Source organism: Tinamus guttatus, unplaced genomic scaffold, assembly GCF_059628265.1.
Source record: "Tinamus guttatus ecotype Peru unplaced genomic scaffold, ASM5962826v1 Tinamus_guttatus_pri_ptg000374l, whole genome shotgun sequence".
Taxonomy (NCBI): Eukaryota; Metazoa; Chordata; class Aves; order Tinamiformes; family Tinamidae; genus Tinamus; species Tinamus guttatus.
Genome location: NW_028288908.1, coordinates 72,132 through 80,530, shown reverse-complemented (window position 1 = coordinate 80,530; position 8,399 = coordinate 72,132). Strand labels below are relative to the sequence as shown.

Below are 8,399 nucleotides of genomic sequence, written 5' to 3'. Positions count from 1 at the left end.
TGTATGCACTCTGGTGCTGGGAGGCTGCTAAACCAGTCCTGCAGGGTTTTCACAGTATTCTCACCAGTGGCTGCACTTACTGCCATAGCCATGGTTAGTCTGGATACTACTTCCACGCCTGCCAGGATATATCTTTGACCATGAGCGGATCTTAATGGTCCTACATAATCAATTTGCCAGGTGCTCCATAAGACTTTGTTTCTTTGAATGTGCTGAGGGGGAGCTTGATTAGGATGATTCATTTTCAGTCGGAGTTGGCATTGAGGACAAGCTGATATGATTTCACTAACTAATGCTACTGACACAGGCCATCCCCGTGCCACACAGTCGTGATATAGGTCATTTTTCTCCGAATGTCCCCTTTTTACATGCAACCATTCGATTAGCCTTTGCCACTCATCTCCTTCAGCAGCTACTATTTGCACTTGCGCTAACCTATCGACTTCCTCACTCCACTTTGTCGCTGGTGCACTAGTTTTTGCATGTGCCTTTGCCCATCCTAGCTCTAAAGGTCGGTGTCTGCTTACTTCCAAAAGTCTCTGCCAGTCACTTGTCCTCCACACTGGTACACGATTTTCCTCCCAATTATTTGCCTCCCATTGACATATCCCTTCTGTTGCTACCTTAAATGTGGCATAGGAATCAGTATTAATTACCTCAGCTCCGTTTTCCACAGCTAACAGCAGGGCTCGGAGTTCCCCGACCTGGGCGCTACCGTCACCTTCCTCAGTTACTGACCGTCCTGAGCTTATTTCCAGGGCTGCTTCCTTATAATTCCACCCCGTGCTTGTTCTTCGGGCAGAGGCATCAGTAAACCACACTCCATCCTTTTTAGAGGATACAGTGAATTCTGGAGCTACCTTAATAGGTGAAGGCTTATAAGGAAGACATAATGTTGTAATGTCTGAGCTTACTGGCTGTTGTAATTTCAAGGTCTTAGTTGGTCCTTCTTTTAGTGCTAGCAAGTGGCTTATTCCTTCTAGATAAGCATACCATTTGCAGATCGTTCCCTTCTGTGGGACACCTTCAGGAGAGGGGGTGCCTTTAAGGATAGGGCTTAACAATGGAAAAGGCCCCTGAACAATGATATCCTGTGAGGTTTGTAGTTTTTCTGCCTCTTTCACTGCACGAACTAAGGAGAGGATTCCCTTTTCCCACTCAGAGCAATGCTGCTCTGTCTCTTTAAAGGAGGTAGACGAGAAAAGCAGGGGTCGTGAAAGACCTGAAGCTCGTTTTTGAAAGATGCTGCAATAGGAGGCATGTTCAGAGAAACAGAGAAGATTCTTTATATCATGAAGTTACTAAGAAACACAATGTCTACCACTCTGTCTACTGAACATGGCCACCACACCAAACATCGATGAATTGATATGGTCTCAACCTTATCCCTTCCTCCTCATAAAGGGAACCAGTTAGTTACCACATGGAAAATAAATGCATGAATAAATCCAGGTCAGGGCTCAAAAAAAAAGAGAGCAGCAAAACTGATGAGAGACTACAGAGGAAGTAAAAGATGATGAGGGATATAGGTATTTTCTAAAAGCTTGACATTTTTCTGATAAAAACTATTTTCTTCATACTGCTTTCTACATATAGCTGTAGAAGCTACCAGGACTCTACACCACTGCAAAATGAGATTTGAGTGCAGAGGTTTTTCCTACTCCACTGTGACCAATGCAGCTCAAAGACCAGTAGTCTACCAAGGGAGAAACAGGGTTGGAAGGGAAAGAACCAAGAGTCTGCTGCAAAAGCAGACTGAAAGAGGCTGTCCCCATGGATATACAGAGGATAGACAGCTATACATAAGCCCAGCCATAGCATACAGGAATTTTCATAAAAAAAATCTGCCTTCCCAAAGAGCTAAATGGGCAGACACAGCTAGAGAACAGCTCAAAGATTCCTACGGATGAAAGTCAAACAACAGAGCTCATTTGCTTTCAAACGCAGGATACATGAACAGGATGAAGAAATGAATATACACCAGGGAGGCTAATAATGTAAAATAATGGAGAAAACAGGTATGTATGTGTTTGGAATATGACATTTTCAGGGCAGTTTCCTAGGCTGAAGGGAGAGTGGCTCAAACCAACACATAGCATTGGAGTGCTCTGTGTTAATGCATTTCATCCCTAAGGAGGTTTGGATTCCACTGATTTTGGATCCTCATCTATGCCGTTTTGTGTCCCGCCTCACAACACAACATGGAAGGCAGAACAATTATCTAAAGAAAGAATCCCTAGACAGCAGATGAGCAAGAAGTCACCCAAACTGAAGTGCAGGAGAAAAAATGTGCATATGGATCCTCTTATGAACAAAGGCACTTAAGTCATATCAGTGACTAGCTAGGTAGCTTGCTAGGCGAAAAACAACAACAACAACAACAAAAGCACACATGAGCGAGCACATGGGCATGAGCATGTGCAAGATGCATCAAAAATAGCAATTATGCCAGTCACTCATGATCTGGGAGGTGTGAACTAGAGTTTAGGAGTCTGGGCTCTGCCCTACCTGAAACAGAGACCCGAATATATCCTTTTTTGGGAAGTGTAATACATCCCAGGGTCTTGCAGGGCTGAGTGTCTTTTAATATAACCTGTGAACCAACAGTGCTGATTCTACAGTTTTGAGGGTCTTGGAAAGGTATTATAAGCTCAAGTTCTTGCATGAAATCAATATGTATGAAGCCAAGTGTCCAAGATGCCAATTCTGTGCAAAAACACTAGAAAAAGGACACAGACCAAGTAGCTTCAGTAAAACAAAAGGCCTACCGTGTTGTATATGCAAAGAAGAATTGCAAATTTTGGTAACAATCAAAGGCTGTGTTGCACCCTAGGGATAACAGGTATGTGGCAAATAAATGAGACAAGGAAAGACAGTAAGCCCATACATCTGCTTCTATAGTTCTATTGATTCCCTCTTTTCCAAAGGGGGGGCAAATTCTCCTTATTCTTTCCCCATTTTGTATATTGTGTTACATTTATTTGCAAAGACTCTGTAAGAGTATTAGTAATACTGAGTTATATCTAAAAAAACACATTGTCCAGTGTCAGTTCAATGAATTTAGGTCGTCTCTCACACTCAAAGGTTTTTCAAAGAAATGATTGTTATTCTTGTCTTCAGAAAGATTTAACTGAGAGTTCTCTTCACAGTTTTACACCGTTGAATAAGGGTACAGCTGCTAGCGATGTAGAACTGCATTAAAAATGAACAAATGAATGATTTGCATCTGATGTGCTAACAGTAGCTGTTTAAAATCACTCTAAGGAATAAATATAAGGATAACTGGTAAGAACTTAGCTCAGTCACAACACAAACACCCCTTCACCACTGCCTACCCCAGCTCCCTCAGTTTCTGCTCGTTATCAGCTGGCCAAATACCACATATACCTTTCTGTCAGACTGAAGGTGACTCTTTAAACAGGTTTCTTGCTGTTATGTTTACACACACTTTCAAAAGACAAAGTAGTGCAGTAAAAAGGGCATATTGTCCTAAATACACTATATAGATTTAAATGCTTCTGTTTGTGTATAAGTGGTGAGAATAAATCAGAGTAATATCTAGACAAAGCATCACTTTTTGATATACAAAGAATCCTCATGGCTCCATGTTTATAGTATGATGAAGTCTAGAATGCCAGCTGAGAAAAATGCATTTTAGAGGTGGGCTTAAATCTTTACACAGTTGCGATTTTTAACTAACCTGTCTGTTTCTATCATGGAGGAGCTTCATGACCATAAATACAGCAAACTACTGGCAATATAACTCATCCGTTAAAAAACATTTTTTCCTAAGTGGCACAGACTGTTAAAATAGACTTTACTTACCCCAGACAAGGACAATATATCTCAGTGGAATGAAATACAGGATGATTGTAAACACAGAGAGGGCAACAATTGCCAGCCAGCTTAAGAACGGGACAGTCCAGTTGAATGTACTATGTGAAAAATTTATATAAGCCAGGACACCGGTCACCCAAAAGAATCAATAAAAGGTCCAACAAAGAACCAATAAAATCAAAACACTGGGCAGGCAGCTGCAGCTCTGCAAAGAGTGCAACTGCCAGTCTTTACCAGGGTGAGCCAATCATGCATGAATGCAGGGATGCTGAGTACCTGGGAGAACTTGGGCTTGAACACATTCCCGGGGGAGAAGAGGAGCAGGTTTTGCTTCACCCACTGCCTGGCACCTCTCCTCGGCCCAGCTGTGCAGATCCACTGTAGGAAGCACTATTTGGCATTTCTGGTGTTTCAGTACCTCCCCACGACTTCAGTGGCAGCCAAAACATATACACTTCCCTTCTCTCCAAATTTACTTGCACAGGCAACCCAGATCTCTGCCTTCAAACCATTCTTCCCCCAGGCAAGTAGAGGTAGGATGTCATGGTTAGAAGGGCCCTTCTGAGTGTTTCTGTTTGATATCCTCCCTGCAGCACAGGGCTGAACAGAGACTTTCTTTTGGGGTTTGCACTCCCCACCAAGAAAGCGGTGCTAAAACATTGCTAATAATCTGTGATTCTGTGATTCTAGTAAGTGTTCCAAAATCTGTAGTGTGATAAAAATCTGCTGATCACCTCCTTTTGCAAAGGTTGAGGTGTGTGCAAAGAGGAAGTTAGTGCAAGCTAATGGGTCATGAAGCTGCTGCACTGTGGTTCCCCAACCTCTGCATGCAGGAGAGATGAGGAGGACAGATGGCCAGTTTCTGTACATCCCATTGGAAATTTGGTGAAAGGCAGCTCGGTTAAATGGGATTATTCCATAAAGGCACTACCATGCCAGAGGTGGCACATAACATTTATCCAGAAGGAAAATGTGGGTTTGGTTCTAGATAGCCTGTTGATATCTTTAATGCAGTAATGTTACTACATACCTAATCACACTGACTAAATTATTTTGGCTTCTCTGGTTGCATAATTGCAATTATCCAAATTGCTGACCGTATTTTTCATAACGATCTCTGGGTTCTTGTATTTATTTTTCTTTTTTTTTTTTTCCCCCTCCCTGGCAACTTTGACATGCCTCCAGAGTGAACATTATGTTAGTGTCACTTGGTGTAGGATCGCTCCCTTTCTCCCCAGGGCACACCTGCTCTTTTCCCTTCTTCTGCGTGCATTTAGGCTGAACAGAAGGTTGAGGGTCTGCTCGTGTTCCTGCGACTTGGCTCTGTCCAATGACTCACAGACACACCATGTGTGGGAACACTGGCTCCTCGTCCAGCAACCCTCCTTCTGTGCACTGCTAGCATAGCACTCGCTACAGGTTTCCCATTAGAGTTTCAGGAACAAATTACAGAGATTTATAGGAAGACTCAAATCGCACTTTGTTTCAAAATTGTATCACTCTTAACTTGCACATAATAGAACAAAGTCTACTGTCAAAAGGCACAATTAAGTGAGCTTAATCATCAGGATGACTTCCATGAACAGCCTGTTGATAAAAGGCTGGGAGCACCAACATCTTACTTGTTTGGAAGGCTTGTGCACAATAACATGCTACGCCTGCCTCTGCTGCCATGGATAATGTCTACTTGGAAGGGTCCCCATGGGAACGTTTTCCTGTTAGGGCTTTTTCCTTAAATGCATAAATGGCAACTTTCCCTTTACCCTGATACTGATGGGCTTTCCACTGCTGATTGATAGATTCAAAACAAAAAACAATCAAAAAGGATTGAAAGATTATCCTCATATTTCCTGTAAGGTGACACACATTAATGTATTAATTTTCTAAAATTCAATTCCAAAAGGAAATACTTATTTTGGGGCCATACCGTCAACACAGCCTGCAAACCTATAAATATGGAACACCAACTCTCTGTACATAGCACTGGGCAGTGGAAAAGACAGCCCCCTTATGTTTATAGCTAACAGCTGAAGTGAGCGGGAACACGCTGCTTTAACTTCCCTTTAAGATACACTGAGCGTCTCCAAAGCAACTTTCCAGCAAAGGCCCTTGTGAAGCCCTTGTTGCTCAGCACGGCTCCCGAGTCATCTTCTCACCCGCCCTTTCTGCCACAGAGCAAAGGAGGCTGTGGATTCACTGCTCCCGACTTCGCTCATCACGAGAGGTTTTGCGCTCACCTTTTGGGTGGCAGAAAGCCAAGCAAATCCTGTCCCTGCTTCCCAGATGAGAGAATCTCTCTGGAACCTTTCTGATAAACTGTAAATTACTGACCATGCCAAAAATATACCTAACTTCCTGTCCGAGGCCTCACAGATGCTTTCTCATATATTCTGTAAAGCTCATAACCTCTCTTGTTTAAGGGTTTTTTTGTTTGTTTGTTTTGTTTTGTTTTTGTTTTGGGAGTTCATAGATACCATGAAGTAGGCATTATATATTATATATAATCTATGAGGAACTGTTGTGTTAACTTACCTAAATAAAATGTTTCTGGCAGCAGAACACACATATATCCTTAAAATCTGAAAATCCCGTGCAACTCTGCTTGTTTCCTTTACAAAAACCTTGCATTTCTTATATTGCTTTTAAACAATTACAGTTATGCCTCACAAGTTTCTTGTCTTTTTTACGTCAAAGCCTCAGTTCTGACTTTTCTTTCTCACACTACTATATTTCTAAATTCCAAAATTAATATAACAGGATTTTCACAAAACTCAGAGTCTGCATAAGGAAAGTTAATAATGATTAGTTTTAGCAATGAATCATCCAAAACTGGAGTCTCTTGCCAAAAAAAGAAGTCCTCTAACACTTTGCACCTCGACTTGGAAAAAATATGAGCAGTATGAGAGAGCTAACCAGCATCAGTGTGTCAGCACTTACTTCTTTATCCTTTCTCCAAAGGAAGCCACTTCAGCAAGGACATTCTGGACACTGACACACACCTCCTGGATGGCATAAAGTTTGTTCATAAATCCTTTTTTCTCACTGTCCTGAAGAAAAAAATAGGGGTAATTGTATTTAAAAATTGATCAGAGCAAATGTATAGTTATGCATCTATCATTGCACATTATAGATGTATCTGAAAGTCCTTAATAAGAACTGCTATTTAGAAATTATTTTTCTTGTCCTTGAAACAGTATATATTGAAAATAAATATAGCTTAGCATATATATTTAGCACTACACGACGTCATTTGTCACTACATTAGTTTCTAAATACGTATTTCCAGAATTCAGCTCCCTGGTTTATAACTATGGTGAAGGTGCTAAGTGCGTGCATTGTGCACGCTCTCAGCTGATGAGTCAAAAGATCCAAGGAGAGCCATTTTTCAGGATGCCCTTTCTTGAGCGGAGGTAGGCACCAAGAAGTTAAATGCACCCCTGGAAGCAAGAAACCAGAATGGCTTCAGCTTCTATGGGCAAGATGCCCTTTGCTCGCTGTGCCTCTGCTTGAGATTTCCACCTCCCTTACTCTGGTAGGCCCAAGGTTAGGACAAAATAGGACATGCCAACTGCTGTCATCTCGGCATGATACCAAGGTCTCCTGCTCTTCTGCTTGAAGACGATTAACTATTTGAAACCATTAAGTTTAGGAAAAACAGAATTGCGCTTAGCTGTTCGTATCACACCTATTTTACCACATTATTTTATGTGTGGTTTAAGGCATCCATGTGTTCTGGATGGGTTCAGGAATCGGCAATAATCACACAAAACAAAATGGCTACATCAAGCATTTATTCAGGTGAGAACACGCAGAAGAAACGAAACATGGGTAAATATTCACGAGGCAATATTGCCAGCGGGATACTGGACCCAAACATCCTCTAGAGCGGAGCAGATCAGAGAGAGAGAGTTGCTGACTGGCTGCCGCAGAGACAGCACAAGCCTCAGAGTTAGGAGTTTCTCCTTCCCCCTGCTCTCTCCGCACTGTCCTCTCTATGACCCAGGAGGCAGGCTGGGGGGGACGGGGGGAGGGGAAGGGGCGGACAAACTCTGCCTTCAGTTGCGCAACTCTCCCCCCTGCACCGGGTGCGCAGGCATGCATACCAGTTGGGGGATGGGGGGGTCCCAACCCTCAGTCTGAGGGTCCTCTCTTCCTCATCGTCTTCCTCCTTCCTGGGTGTTTGGCTTCCAAAGCTAGTTTAGAAGACGTCTTTGGTTATATTGGCTACAAGCCCGGCCGAGCAGCCGCCTTCAACTGATTTTGGAGGAGGTCGGCTATGAACCTGGCTGTGCAGCCTGTCTATCGATGTCCTTCTGTAACAGTAGCCAAATAATCGAGCCCGCTCAATTTAGGCTGGTCTAACTCCAATCCCGATAAGTCTCCCATTTCCTGTTATTTTTTCAGTTACATTCTCAATAGGCTTTCCTTGTTCTGTCATCAGAACTGGAATTAGATCAACATTGTCAATTATCACCGAATCAGCCCCTTCTTCCATTAATCTTACCATCCAGGACTGTGGTTTCTCCCCGGCTTGTTGCTTCTATTTCACAAGCAAATTCTTA

General features: G+C 42.6%; 1 long non-coding RNA gene across 1 annotated transcript; it reads right to left on the bottom strand.

The window, feature by feature from the left end:
* Nucleotides 1–3,834: 3,834 nt before the first annotated feature.
* LOC148593571 (uncharacterized) lies at nt 3,835–6,891 on the bottom strand. The gene is made up of 2 exons (XR_015913688.1): nt 6,775–6,891; nt 3,835–3,935 (listed from the first exon to the last, which is right to left on the bottom strand). It is a non-coding gene; the product is annotated as an uncharacterized LOC148593571 (long non-coding RNA).
* Between the last annotated feature and the right edge of the window lie 1,508 nt (nt 6,892–8,399).